The sequence below is a fragment of the Ciconia boyciana genome, chromosome 1 (assembly GCF_034638445.1).
Source record: "Ciconia boyciana chromosome 1, ASM3463844v1, whole genome shotgun sequence".
NCBI lineage: Eukaryota > Metazoa > Chordata > Aves > Ciconiiformes > Ciconiidae > Ciconia > Ciconia boyciana.
Genome location: NC_132934.1, coordinates 140,668,058 through 140,683,572, shown reverse-complemented (window position 1 = coordinate 140,683,572; position 15,515 = coordinate 140,668,058). Strand labels below are relative to the sequence as shown.

General features: G+C 38.8%; 1 protein-coding gene across 7 annotated transcripts in view; it reads right to left on the bottom strand.

Annotated features, from left to right (window-relative positions):
* Nucleotides 1-15,515, bottom strand: part of PUDP (pseudouridine 5'-phosphatase) — a 69,428-nt gene that overhangs the window by 17,188 nt on the left and 36,725 nt on the right. The window lies entirely within an intron of this gene.

Genomic DNA, 15,515 nt, shown 5'->3' with positions numbered 1-15,515 from the left:
AGGAGAGGTTCTGTCTGACTAGATAAAAGGAAAGACGGAAAAAAAAAGAAAACAGAAAAAATCACAGCAAGAATTAAGCACTGGAAAATGTTGCCCAGAGAAGGTGCGTGGTCTCCACCCTCAGGGGCTTTTAAGACCTGACTGGACAAGCCCAGAGCAACCTGGTCTGAATTTGGTACTGACCTGCTCTCAGAAGGTTGGATTAGTTACTTTGCAAGGTTCATTCCAACCAGAATAACTCTACAGAAGAGTGAAAACAATGTATTAAGTATCATTAAGCATTCCTCTGCTTCAGTTTTCAATCCCTCAAAGCATCAAGAACAATTTCGAGAATACTACCACTGGATATTGACCTTTTGTACCCACTGCATGTTAGAGCAATTGCTACCTAAAAGAAGCCTTGCCTGCCAGGCCAAAGTGAAATACTTACTTTCTTGTACACTCCACTTCCTGGCATCTCTGCAATACAAAGCAAAATCAACAGATATCTGAAGAACTGAAAGATTTTTCCTACCATAAACTAAGATGATTCTATGATAACATTATCAATATTAACTTTAGACACATTTTGATCTCTTAGTCTATGTCTAGACAATGAGGACATCCCATTTCCTGAGCTGGGGGTGGGGAAAGCAGGTAGAATAAGGTGATGTTCCCACAAATAGGGCAAGACTTGTCCCAACAGAACTGCAACAGAAAACATGGGAGAAGATACAATACTGTAGATCTACTGTAGATCCTACAGTAGAAACTAGGAAACTAGGGTGGAAGAGCTCAAATGGCTCTGAGAGATGTTTAGAAAGAAGGGGTTTTACTAGGAGACTGAAACAGAAGGACTAAGATACCTACCTGGAACATCTACACCTGAACTGGTTATCTAGTCTCCCCTTGTGGAGAGAAACATGTAATCCTGGGGACCGGGTTACTGCTGTTTGGGAAAGGGCCTAAGCTGGTGGTCTGACAGAGAGGAGGCAGCTGCAGCTCCATGCCCCCTGGTCCAAACAGCAGCGAGGCTGAGCATGTATCCCGAGCAAGCACATGCACACAAACACATACATAAATATATATATACATGGCTAGCCACACAGTTACACTCAGCACTTGCATGAACACATGGGCTCGTTCAGCTGGCTCTTCACTAACGCTCACACACTTGCCCTCACTCAGTCCAGTCACGGGCACCGCAGATGCATGGGCCGGGCCCCTGTGACCTGTGGTCCCATGCCAGAGGCTGGCACTTGGTCTCGCCCAGCTGCTGGCACCCAGACCCTCGCTTGCTCCGGCCGCTGGCACCGCGGACATGTGGGCCTCCACCCGGGGCCTGACTCCAGTTGCTGGCCACACACAGAGACACACAGAACAGATGCCCTTCAGCCACGAAAAGAGTCAGAAGTGGAATTTGATAAGATAGGACAGACTGCGCTGGTCAGGAGCAGGGCATGGCCAGACAAGCCTATCACCTATTTACATACATCCAGCCCTTTTTATCCCCTTATCCCTCTATTTCCCTGTAATAAATCCTGAGCAATTCCAAAACACTCTCCCCCTGCATCCCATACTCTGTGCCATGCCCCAGGCAGCATCTCCCCTCAGTCCAAAAGGGGATCCAGCATTGATTCACTTCGATGGGTCTCATGGCTGGATGATTCACCTTGATGGCTCTCCTGGGACAGCCCTGGGAGGGCCCGGGCAGGCCATCCCTCCCTCCGAGTCCTTAATCTGGGCTCCTGCCTGCCTTCGGGACTCTGTGCTCCCCTGGCCATGTGGAGACGGGCGTCTGATGGGCTGATGGCTGCTGTGGTGGGCCTGGGAGCAGCCGGGCTGGGTGCGATTTGGGATCCCCCACCTGCCGTCACCTCTGAGCTCTTTCGTGGGTCTGCAGAAGAGCTTTTATCACACAACCTAACAGCTGCATCCTGTGGAGGATCTTCCTTAGGATCTATCCAATTCTATGCAAGTTTATGCATCACATGCTGCTTGATTCCTAACGTGCAAAACCAGGAATCCAAGTAGTTTCTTTCACAGGTATTTATAACTAGGGCCTGGCATACGATACACTATGCTAAATATAGAAATCAATAGAAGAAAAGAGATGCTCAAACCAGACATCCTATTTTTTCTTTCTTCTTGATGCTGCTATTATTCCAATGTTCAGTCTGATCCTAAAGCAATACAGCACAGCACGTCACAAGCATTATTATGTCTTCATACTGCCTAGTAAACTGAAATCCTTTTATTAAAATACAGCATTCTGTGATGGATTTCTTCATCCTTGGACTGACATTGAGCCTGAAGCTCTTACTAGTAATCACTTTACACAAAGCCAGATCACATACTCAACTCAGAGAAGCTAAGGACTCAATTCACAGATTTTTAAAAATGGTGTGAAAACTAGTGAGACTGAATTGTTCCTGCAAATAATGGATACATTTCATAATTTCTGAGAGAAACTACACTGAAGGCCTTTTCTGAATAATTAGCTTATGGAACATTTTATTCATCCTTCATCAACACAGTATTATTAATGTAAAATCAGTTCCCTGAAACATCAGAGAAACAAGAAGAAAGTTATTCCACTGAATATTAATCATCTTAAAGAAATTTAAGGCTGTCATGCACTAACACCACAGCTGTAAAGAAGAGCTGTAAATAGTAAGATATCAGTAAAGTCTTCCACCAGCCTACTCAAAGTCAACCATCATCTTTCAAGCTTACTTGCTCTTCAACTGATGGGTAAGATGATAAGAAAAAAAATCAAGTGACAGGAGAAAGGGACAGTAATAAATTGTCCAAATGCCTTAGAATTACTAGTTAATGCAAGACTGAATAGAAGATGAAACTCCGACATCAGTGTTTCTAAAGAAAACCTCTTTACTTTGAGAGACATGCCAAAGCACACATTTGCAGCTGACTCTTCTTTCCACTATCTTAATGAGATTTTAAATTTAGACATGTAGCATCCTAAATGTTTGAAGAGTTTTTGCTGTAATGTTAGCCCTGTCACATCATCTACCAATCCTCTTGAGACAGAATGCTTAGCCTCAAAAAAGTAAATGCTTTTACTATTTCAGTATATACATCATTAACTTATCTACTGTTTCCTCACTCTTCATCTACACTCCCTAAAAAATGTTTGGGAAAGCGTTAAGGACAAATGGGCTACTGCACACTATTAACTCTTCATAAATTGTAATGAAGCTACATAGATTACTTAATGCAGTCACAAATTCAAGTTTTCATTTTCACCTTCAAAGCCCTGTATTATCTTACCCACAATTACTGTATGTCTTGCTTTTATTTCCTTCTACTCCCTAGACATCTTCTATCCTTTCACTTAATTGCGTTCTTTATCTCTTTCTCCCACTTTCAGCTGTATGTCTTATATCATGCTGACCTCTGTGCCTTGTACAATCTCCATGCCTACACTCTTCATCCTTCTTCAGCAATATCTTTAAAAATACCCTCTTTCAGGAATCATTGGTACATTCTTTTCTTCCTCCCCTTCTTATTGCTGAGCTATTAACTGAAATTTGTCTTGCTTAAACCACTTTTGCTCCTTGCTGGACCAGGGCAGCAGAGAATACAGCTGAAAGCTAATGCAGAGCTAGCTGATTCACTTCTTAATTCTATCAGAAATGACTTCTGTTAACTGTTTAACTCTGAGGAAAATTGAGGGACAATACTTGCTTGCCATCTAAAATAGGAACTTGGAAACTTGTTCACTAAAAAAGCCACAACATTCATTAAATAAATGCCAATCGGGGGGTGTGTGTGTGGGGAGTGATTAGTTTCTGCAAGCTACATCTGTACTTCTTATAGTCTTAGACGTTTATATATATCTCATAGTGCTCTGACAGTTGTTCAGAGCAGGCTCCATGGCTATCATCCAGTGTACATGGATTTGATGCGTTTTTTCCCCTCAGGGTTTAATGTGTACTTAAATATAAATATCATGTACACAGTGAGCAGCCATGGCACACAAACATCAGGAAACTCAGGAGCACTCCCAGGTCTAGTAATGGTCATAGTATGGTAGAGTCATAGCATTATTCCTGACTCCTAGAACACCTGACTGCAGGACTCTCAGCTTCCCAAACTTCAAACACCTGCTCTACAGCATATAACTCTTCATGGAAGTTATCATATGACCATTTACTAGTTATTACTATAATTAGAAAATATTGTTATCTTCTGAGGAAAATATTAAAATAATTGCAAACACTTTTTGATGAAGTTTAAGAAAAAAAAAATCTTCTCAATGAAAATTTTCAGCCTGAAAAGTTAAAAACTCACAACTGCAAGCAGTCTTCAAAGGATATATCATAGCTAATCTTAAAACTGCAAATGCATTCTACCTAAGATACATGATCATTCTTTGTAGAATAAAAGGTTTTGTTGGCATTCTCTTGGGATAACTGCATTACTGAAAGTGGAAAGCACTAAGATAAGTTACATACTATTATGTTTTTTGCCCATGGCACTTTTTTTGAATTAGTAATATTTTGAGTCTGTAATAGCTTTGAAGCTCAGGACAATAGGCTGCAACCTCTAATGTTTCCACTCTACTCTGAAGCTGCAGGATGCAATAATGTGTTCTGGAGACAGCAACTGAATGGATCACTGTGACCAGGTATCTGTTCAGGAGAAAGAGGACAATTTCCCAATGGAGGAAAAGATGTTCTGTAACAGATACTTTCCATAATGGATGAAATCTCATCAGCTAGTCTTTGCTAGTCAGCAAGACCCTGAGGCTTTGAAGCAACTAAACTATGAAGTGAAGGAGTTACTAACATTAAAAACCATTTCTCATTACCATGCTACTATTTTAGAAAGTAGTTCTAGATGCATTTTAAAAGAATTCTGGTGTTACTCAGGGAATTATTGACTAGTAAACCTTACTTCTATACTTGGTAAAATCTGCTGATGACACAAAGTTATGTAGGTTAGCTGAGATAAGAAACATCTGTAAGAAACTTGGAGTGACAAGGTAGTCTACTGGGCAGTCATGTGTCAAATGAAATAAAATGGTCAAGAAATGTAAGCAATACACATTAGCTGGACAAAAATAAATGACATGTACATCTTGTAACATTCAGTTTAAGTACTGGACATCACTGTAGACAGCTCAGTGAAAATTCGGAGCTTGGGTGATATTGTATATATTCATAGACATATATAATGTTGTCTCATCTGGAATACTGTATGTACTGTATGCCACAGACATTAGTCTATGTTAAAATGTTTTTGACAGGAAAGGTCTGAAGAAATGCAATCAGAACACTTATGAGGAAAAAAAAAATAAAACACCACCACCCCCACCCCACCCCCACCACCCCCCAAAAAAAAAAAATCCCAAACACAACCATTTCAGATGGTGGGAGTCTGAATAGACTGTAAAGTGTTTTACTTATGGAGCAAGAAATAAAAAGGGATGTGATGAGCAGTACTTAAAATACTGAGTGGCAGATCAATTACTTCTTATCTTTCTCACTCATAACATAAAAAAAAGCTGACATTCAAAGAAGTTAGAAGGTGAGAAATTCAGAACATATGCAGAAGATTTACAGAATTCATTGCCCCAGGTAGTCATCAGCATTAAGAAAAAACTCAAATACTGTGAAAGCATTAATAAAGCCCCCCCCCCCTTTTTTTTTTAAAAAAAAAAGTGCCTTCAATTACTTGATATGGGAGCAAGAGAATTTAAGTGGATAAATTAACCCTCTCTAGCTAAAAGGCGATTATTAAGCCTCTGGTATTAGCTGTCTTCAGAGATGGTACCGAACAAGACGGACACTGAATCTGAGCATGAACAGCAATTCCTATATTCAGTACTATTTAGACAAAAAAGAAAAGCTTTCTTTGATGGAATAGGAGGACAGCATTTCTACCACTGTTTGGAATTGTTTTCTACTTTAAATCAGAATCACTTCAGTCTTACTGAAGCTTAACTTGAAGCATTTCCTTCTTGGCTTTGAATCACGCTATTATTCTAAGATAAAGAGATGCTGGAATGGAAATGTTAAGCATCCTTTTTTAGCAGATAAAGCTGTCACTTCTTCAGCTCTTGTGTGTGCTACAAGGTCTTTTTTCTTTATACCCCCAGTCTATCACAATAATAATAATAATAATAAAAAAATTCTCAAACATTGCTTTATGGAGTACACTTTCTAATCATCTTGTAAGTGCACTTATTTTGTGATACAGCAATCAGCCTAAGCAAAATGCTTTGCCCTGTTTAGACTATAAATAATGTCAGTGTTAATTGATGGTCCTGTATGAAGGTTTTCTGCAACTGTGCCAAAAAAACAGACTCTTACAAATTCTTTACCACACAATAGAATAAGCAGAACCCTGCCACAAATACCAGCTCTCTGAAAATTACCTACAACCACATCTCCACAAAAGCAAGTAACTTAAACAAACAAAAAAAGAAGCAAACAAATGAACTCTCCCTCCCCTAGCCTTAGTGCATTAAAAAAACACATAGTTGACCTTAGTCTTTCAAAGGCTTCCGGAGGTCTCCCCATGACAATAATTTACAAAGAAGCAACCAAAAAATACTGCCAACAACGCAATTCCTTGTTTCAGTCTTCATTCTTTGTCCTGAAACTATTGAAATGCATTGTTACAACAAGCTCTGGGGTGATTACAAAGGTAACTTGACATACAGAGAGGATCAGTGCACTAGATCTTTTTGAAAGAGGATTTATTCATGCTTGCTATAACCCAAAAGACATTGAAAACATTTTTTGTGAAAGTTCTTGTTAATTAAAATCTAATTATTCAATGACTGCTCTGTTTAGTATCTCCAAAAAACGCTCAAGGTCTTGAAAGAAAGAAAAGATAACTCAGTGAGCAATTTGTCATAAAAGAAGGATTTCCCCCCCTCTTTTTTACTACTTACCATGCATAATTAATATGTGATAATACCCATAATGAGTTCCCTAAAACAATTAGCAACACATCTCCAGTGACCTGCTAATCTGAATATAATGCTTTTAGAATTTGTAGGTGTACCAGTCTCTTTGTGCTTACACACTCACCTCACGTAGAAGCAAAGGCGGCTGCAGAACTTAATTTATTATTCTGCATCACATTTCATCAAGTCCCTTAGCAGCTACTTGATACATTATCAAGACAAATGCAAGTAAAAAAAAATTATTTCCCACCCCCAAGTAGGGTACCCCAAAGACTAAGAACCAATTATAATCCTTCTTTCCTCTTCCAATCAAATACATTAAGGGAAAGCAAACCTTGACCAGGTTATTTTTTTGCATGGAATTTCAATGACTTTTTTCATCTCCATAAGACAAATACATCCATAAATAAACATGCACTGTAGTAACAAGGGCAACGTCTGGAACACTTAAGAGCTAAATTACTTTCAAGCCATGCAACATCTCATTTTTCTTCCACAAATGTACAATAAAGCCTGCCAGCATGGGGCAGGGGGAGGGGGGCAGTGTGCACACACAAGCACACATGCCTCAGGAGAAGAGGGAGGAAGAGAACCAACCATGTGAACTGAGAGCGTGATAATTGAAAACAAAACAAAACAAACAACTTTATAACTGTCTCCTTCCTTTAATTTTCTTGTAAATATAAAATAGTGGCCTATTACGGATTTAGGGAAAAGGTGCATGTGTATAGCCGATCTGCAGAAGTCCTCGATTGTTAGAGGTGGTGAAATACCTCACATTCTTCTCTGTACAGTCATGTCCATTACACTTAGGAAGCCGGAATCTGAGCTTCATAATCACAGACTTCGTCATCCAGCCTGGGAGACACAAATAAGGGCTACATGCTTAGACTCTTCAGAAGCTGAGGAAGGTGCAGGATTCAGCCAACAGACTGGCCAGCAGCACATCACGTTAAGAAGTACATTACACTAGAGTGCTGTGATCTTTGCATCTCAAGCTGTAAGCTTCTAGCAGTATTTCAAGATGGAGGTCTTAACACATAAAACTCTACATTGTTCAATATCTACTTCCTTTAAATTGCGTAATAGACAATTTCAAGGTGTAATTTATTAATAATTTATTCCTTTAAGTTTCTGCAGTGTCTGTCTGAAATCAATAGCTTCTCCAGCGGGGGTGGGGAATGTAAAAAGAAATTATGCTGTTTATTATTTTGTGCTGCCCCACAGTAGCAGGAATTCAAGAGCTAGGCCAGCAACACATACTAAATACTTAAATCACAACTTGCCATCTAGAAATAAGTCTTCAGTCACACTGCAGAGCAAGAAAAGTAAAGGCTTTATGAATTCAGGAAAAAGTTCTAGTCAAGAACCTTCCTGAGCAAACAGCTGGTGTACCATGTGGTAACTAGGACAATCCCCAAGGAAACCCAAAAACTGGAAGACTGAACTCCTCAGGTCGAAGAGTGCTCAAAAAGCTGTTTTCCCCAATTTTTTGAGGAAGTATTCCACACAGTGGACAAGACAGGGACAACCCTCTCTTCCGATCTGCTTTAAAAAGAAAATAGAAGTCCCAGACTGCTGTTGTGTTCTATATGGAGCTAATTTTTCTTGACATTTTAGGAATGTGCTGGGACTACTTTTCCAATTATGTTTTACAAAAGATTAACTGCAAGAGATGTTTAGTTCCTGAGAAACAGACACAAGCTGTTGAGACTGGGCAATTTTGGATGCACACATGAAAGCAAAAAACTCGTTTCTCAAAAAACTATAAAGTCAGAAAGCGAAGTTCTTACTGAATTTGGCACCTCATCTTGGTTAGAAGGCAGACAAGTGGAAATCTCCTGTTCTCAAGCCAATAGATATACCCTTTCAGATTTCACTTGCTAGCCACTCTCAACACTTAAGGGTATGTTTGCATGGAACAACTAAACTAATCGGGCTACACGCACATGATGCAACATACTTCGTTCACCTCCCAATCACCCCACGTACAGTAACAGTAAAATCTGCCATATGTAATCTAAACTTGTCAAGGGAGTGAACTCTGCTTTTGCTGCAAACTTAAGCATGCCGTGCATACACAGGAGCAGCGGTTTCAAGCTCTTGTGGCACTGAACCAGTTCCTCAGCAGTCCCACCACCTCCCAGGGAGCACCATCCCCCCACACAACACACTGCTGCCAAGGGAGAGTCTTCTCCGCCCTGTTTGGAAGTTGGCCACTGTGCAGCACAAGATGTGAGGCTAATGGGAATGCTGAGGGAGCACAACCTCGTAGATAAGGGACTCCAAAGGGGCACTCTTTGCAAGCAGTGCGGAAATTGCCTCCGAAAAAGCCCAAGAAAACACACACACCAGAAACACTCAAACATTCCAGACCTTCAGTCAGTGTACTAACTGGCTGGCTACACAGGAGTTGGCACCAACAAATCAGACAACACAGGACATTCTTTATTGGCTCTAACCCATCAACTGCCTAACTTGAATTAATCAATGAACTGTAATTACATCAGTACAGACAAGAAAGTCAAGTGGCTTCCGAAAAGAAAGCCCAAATTCTGCCTTCTACCTCAAAATGCACCAGCAGATAGAAAGAGTCGTGGAGCAACACTGATCCCTCTTCCTGCAGTAAGTGGCCGCTGGCACGTGCTCTATCTGCTTCTGTACAGACCACAGTGTATGTGAACAACAGTGATCTACTACAAACTCATGTGTTCCACTGAATGCAGCCAACACTTTAAAAGTCAGGTATACTATGACCATTATGATCGCAGGCTATACCACTGGGAGAAGCAAATATCTAGCAATATGCTAAAATAACTGGTAAAAATTGTGAGTCCAAGGAGATAAGACAAAAGATCATGGGTAAATCAGAATGGTTTATACCATGAACAGCTGTTTAGAAGACTGTTTCAGCTGAGGAAAAATTGGGAACATAGGCCTATTCAAAGGACAGACTAGAGCCAAGGTTGAAAAGACAGCCATTGATGTAGGTTTGAACTAAGTTGAAAAATGTCTATGTATTTTTACTTTAATGCTTTTGTTATTTCTGAAATAAAATATCTGATTTGTGAATTGTAAACATTTAGGAAATAGTGCAAGTCAATTTATTAATAAAATGGAAAAGGGGCAGATTTATGATGACTAAAATATGTGATTTCAACAGCAGGGATTCCAATTTACAGCTCAGTACACCACCTAGAACAGCTGTTCATACCTTTGTAATTTCTGTACCTTATTTAAATTACTCCTGATAAATTCAACCTCCAGGTATACATAAGGAATAAGAGAAACATCACTAATGAAATAACTGTTTATCCGAAAACCATAGTAAGTGAAATACATACACTACATACATACACTAAAAGTGGTGCAGTTGAAGGGGGGGGGAGTAGAAAAAGGAAAAAAATGAGGGGGGGATAAGAAATAAAAAAGATTTTGCATCCTTTTTACACAAGCTCACAATAATGATGGTCACATTAAGTGCTAAATCAGCCTTCTTCACCCTCTGTTTTCCTTGTACAATATAGACTAAAATTACAAAATGGTCATAATGTTCTGAATCTCTATTACTCTTTCACTACATCTTTTGTAGCAAAAAAGTCTCAGAAAATTTCTCTTTGAACTTCTCTTTTCTGTGACATAAAAAGTCCACTGAGACTTATAAATCCTAATGCCATTTAATCAGTCTGAAAAATTTTAATGAGCTCTCACTAGATTTGGTAGAGATTATTCGTAACTATGGGATCAATTAATTAATTACAAATGGAAGAAACTGCAAAGAAATAGTGTTTTAAATTAAGGCGATGATTTATATCACTTGGAACTTCTTAAATAGAACAGATGATAGATTCTTCATAAGAGAGTTATGACCATTTGTATTACTACAACCTTTTCCTCTTTTTAAACAATGGATATAAATGGTATTTGTTTGTTTTTAAATTACACTACTAGTAAGGTCCTTTATTTTACAGAAAAGCTATAGGCAAAACAACCAAAATACTGGAGAGAAAAGCCTTGACCTGCCACATCCTCAAGTAGGTAAATAATTAATTCATGTGTTTTTAATGACATGAGTATATTGGAAGTATTCCCATGCAGTATAAATGTCTGCATGGGAATGTCTGAAACCTTCTGAGTTAGAGCCATATTTGAAATAAATTTAGTAGCATAACATTTTTGTTACTATAATAAAAAAAATCGCTTCAAGATAACATTGAAAAGTTATAGTTGATATATATATCTTATATACAAATACACACAGAAACACACAAACAGCAAGGTTTTTATGAACTCTTTTAAAGCAAAAAATTAATATTCTAATATTTATAAATTCCAAAAGCATGATTTTAAATAATTTGAGCCCTTTAAATCAAAATGGAACAGAAAAATATTGTTTCGCGAAAGCACTTTTGTTTCCTTACTTTTTTTTCCAGATCAAATCTGTGAAGTGTATCACTGACTCACAGCATGATTGAGGTTGGAAGGGACCTCTGGAGCTCATATGGTCCAAGCCCCCTGCTCAAGCAGGGCCACCTAAAGCCTCTTGCCCAGGACCATGTCCAGATGGCTTTTGGAACATCTCCAACATGGAAGACTCCACCACCTCTCTGGGCAACCTGTGCCAGTGCTCAGTCACCCTCACAGTAAAAAAGTGCTTCCTTGTGCTCAGAGAGAGCCTTCTGTGTTTGTGCCCATTACCTCTGGTTCTGTCTCTAAGCACCACTGAAAAGAGCCTGGCTCCATCTTCTTTACACTCTCCCTTCAGGTATTTATATACATTAGTAAGAACCCCCTGAGCATTCTTTTCTCTTCATCAGCAAACTGCCCCATCAATCAGGTCATTAACGAAGATAGTAAACAGGACTGGACCCAGTATTGACCCCTGGGGCACACCACTAGTCACTGGCATCCAACTAGACTTTGCACTGCTGATCACCACACTCTGGGCTCAACTGTTCAGACAGTTTTCAACCCACCTCACTGCTCATCTGTCCCATACAGCAACAGCTTCTCTATGAGGATCTTAGGGGAGAGAGTGTCAGAGGCCTTACTGTAGTCCCGGTGGACAACAGCCACTGCTCTCCCCTCATCTGCTGTGCCACTCATTTCATCGTAGAAATGTATCAAGTTGGTCAAGCATGACTTCCCCTTGGTGAAGCCATGATGACTACTCCTGATGATTTCCTTGTCCTTACTGTGCCCAGAAATGGTTTTCAGCATTAGTTGCTCCATCACCTTTCCAGGGATTGAAGTGAGGCTGAGCAGCCTGTAGTTCCCTGGATCCTCCTTCTTGCCCTTCTTCAAGATAGGAATGACATTTGCTTTCCTCCAGTCTTTGGGCACTTCTCCCAATGGCCATGATTGTTCAAAGATTATAGAGAGTGGCCTCGCAATAACATCTGCCAGCTCTCTCAGCACTCGTGGGTGCATCCCATCAGGGCCAATGGACTTACTCATGTCCAGTTCGCTTACGTATTCCCTGACCTGATTCTCTTCAACAAAGGTACATTTTCCTTGCTCCAGCCCTTCCGCCGGTCTCTGGGACCTGGCATTCCTGACTTGCTACATTGAGTACTTCAGCCTTTCTCATGTTCTGTGTAACCAAGCCCCCATCTCATTCAGCAACAGGCCCACATGTTCCCTAGTCTTCCTTCTGTCTCCTATATACTTATAGAAGCCTTTCTTATTGTCTTCGACATCCCTTGGCATATATAGCTGAATTTATAAAATTTCACAGTAGTGTCATCAACGAAACTCCAATTTTGCCTCTGCAGCACATTTTAAAGGTTCCCCTAAAAGGAATTCCTGTTGTAAAAATTTGAAACATAGTAAAATACTAAGTAATTCTAGAAAAATATGAAACAACTTAGTTTCCAAATTATGATCATATAAAGGTAGGAAAATAATTAAAAAAAAACCAAAAAAAAACAACTTTGAAACTTTTTTTTCAACTAAATAAAATGTATGGAAAAGAACACAGTGTTTTGAACATTGTGGCCTGAAATTTCTACAATATTCAAACACACATTGTTTCTACATATGTACAGCTCCAGCTGGTTTTCTTATGAGTTGTATCTGTGTATTTGAGAGCAGAATTTGGCATATATTTAAAAACAAAACAAACTGAATTTTAATAAAAGTCAAAATTTCTAGTATTTAATCTGCAGATCACATTTTGACTACCTGACTGATTTAATTAATTATTCATATGACAGTGCATTGTTGCAAGTGTTGGAAGTTCATATGAAACTTCATGCATCGCAAGATAGTAAGACCTAGGCTGAATTTTCAGGGTGTACCTTGTTTGAAATTCCTGTGCTATGGTTTCATCATTATGCTTATTATGTTCCTAGTTAACCAAAGACTGAAAAACAAAAGGTCAACATTTAAGAAATTCCCAGATGGACAATTATGACATCCTTCAATGATAGTAAAGCAGACATCATATGTAGTTTTATGTCATTTTAGAACTGCCTGCTTGTAGAAGTATGCCCGCACAGCAACAGCCACAGGCTGGTATGCAGCTACAGCTAAATTCTGGATTTGGCCTTCTATGGCTACATTGTATTTTTCACTTAGAGCAGCAGTGAAGTTTTGAAGCAAATCTCAGTTGCTACTAAGTAGTTTTGGTGTGTACTAGGTTGCTTTGGCAGGATGCTGAAGGTGCATATAAAGCAATCTCCAATGCTTAAGTGGACATAAAGCTCCAAAGAACCTTATACAACTTTCAGCCAGGGATCAGAATAAATCTAATCCAATGGAAAACATTCAAATTATATATAGCATAGATGAATGGGCCTAAGCACCAAATACACTGCTCTAATAATCTGTTTCTCTTGAGTCCAATTACTTGCTTATGCAGACATTGCCTATACCTCCTGATATTTTGCTGCAAACTTGCATGTTACTGATTTTTAGCATGAAATCCAAACCTGTAGTTCTACTAGTTCATTGCTTGGGACTAAACACTGCAGATGCCATCACTACACTGCAATTGGTCATGAATGTTTCAGATAGTTTCACATGTACTGTTTTGATGTTCTTCTTCTTGGGAGTTCTGTGCTTGTGCTGAATTCCCACACTTCGACATTTGTGACTTTTGTAGATGTGACAAAAAAAGTTCAGCCAAATTATCTGCACAAAGGGAACTCTGAATGCTGTTAAACTTCATATGAAGGAAAAGCATGGGTTCAAACATTTATGCCTTTCTTCAAAGAAAGTTTAAAGAAAATAACTATACAAAACTATGATGAACACTCTGAAATTTTGTCTAACATACCTTTAAAGTTTAAAATTATTAAGTGTAATACAGATGCTACTATTGTCTTCAAATATTGTTTTCATTGTTAACACAGCTAAGGCTACCTACTGCTGAATGAATAAAAACATCTACAACACAGTGTCACTGTTTTATTGGTTGTTGTTTGGTTTTGGTTTGGTTTTTTTAAATGTTTTTGTCCTTTTTAATTATTACCACCTTGTGACTTTTCTGAAATAGAGCCAAATAAACTAAGAGCCTTGGGGAAGCTGTCCCTCTGGATATTACTATTAGGCTCCTCACATGAAATAGTAATTTAATTTGTCATTAACACAGCTGACATTCAATTTCCTTACGTCTCCTTCAGATAAAATACCAGTTATGACCCAGCTTTATATAAGTTCTCAATACTTTATGCTCTTTTACTTTCAGGATTACAGAACAGCTTACAGCCACACCTCCATCCACTTGAAAAGTATGCATTACACACCTCTCATCCTGTTTCATAAAAAACACACCATACAACATTATAGGAACATACCCTGATTTTTTGTTCCCTACGACATATAGTTAAGCAGGACAGAATAATTTTATAAGAAAGCAACATTAAGCTGTGGTTTAAGCTTGTTTTCAACTCCTCTTTTACTCCCTCCAAAACCTTGGGCTGCTTCCCAACATTTGCTCTCAAGTGAGTATTAACATGTTCAAAATCCATAACTAATTGATTCTAAAGTGAGATTTACAGCCTTGCTGCTCAGATTCTTCAACATTGGGAATGTACCATACATACAAGGCCTACTTCACACAAGTACCTAACATGTCCATATAACCACCATCTGCATGAACATGACTGTACATTTGGTGTATCTTTGCTGAACATCTAAGTTTTCAAATGAAGTTGATGCACATACACAGAATGTCAAGAGAACTTGCAACAGAAAAAAACACAAAAAAACAAAACCCAAAACCAGTTTGGTTAACACTGTTAATAGCATGCCACATTGCATCAAACTTATGTCACTTTGTATGCCCAGGCAACGCAAATACCATTTAGACTCTGGGTGAGAACTTGAAATATGAAAGGCTGAAGAATCTTACCTAATCATTTCGTATGTATTTGTGTAACCATTTTTTCCTCAATAATCCTACTGAGAAAACAGTAATTGCAGTCTAATCCACCTAAAGTTGTTCCTTAAAAATTAGTATGTAATGCATTTTTCTGCAGTAATGAAAACTTGAGAACTTATGTTCCACTCAGGTAAGACAAGAAGTGAGAACACTATTTTAAGGAGCAAGGCAATTTAATTTAAAATAAAAGCGAAAACATTATATTTGAAG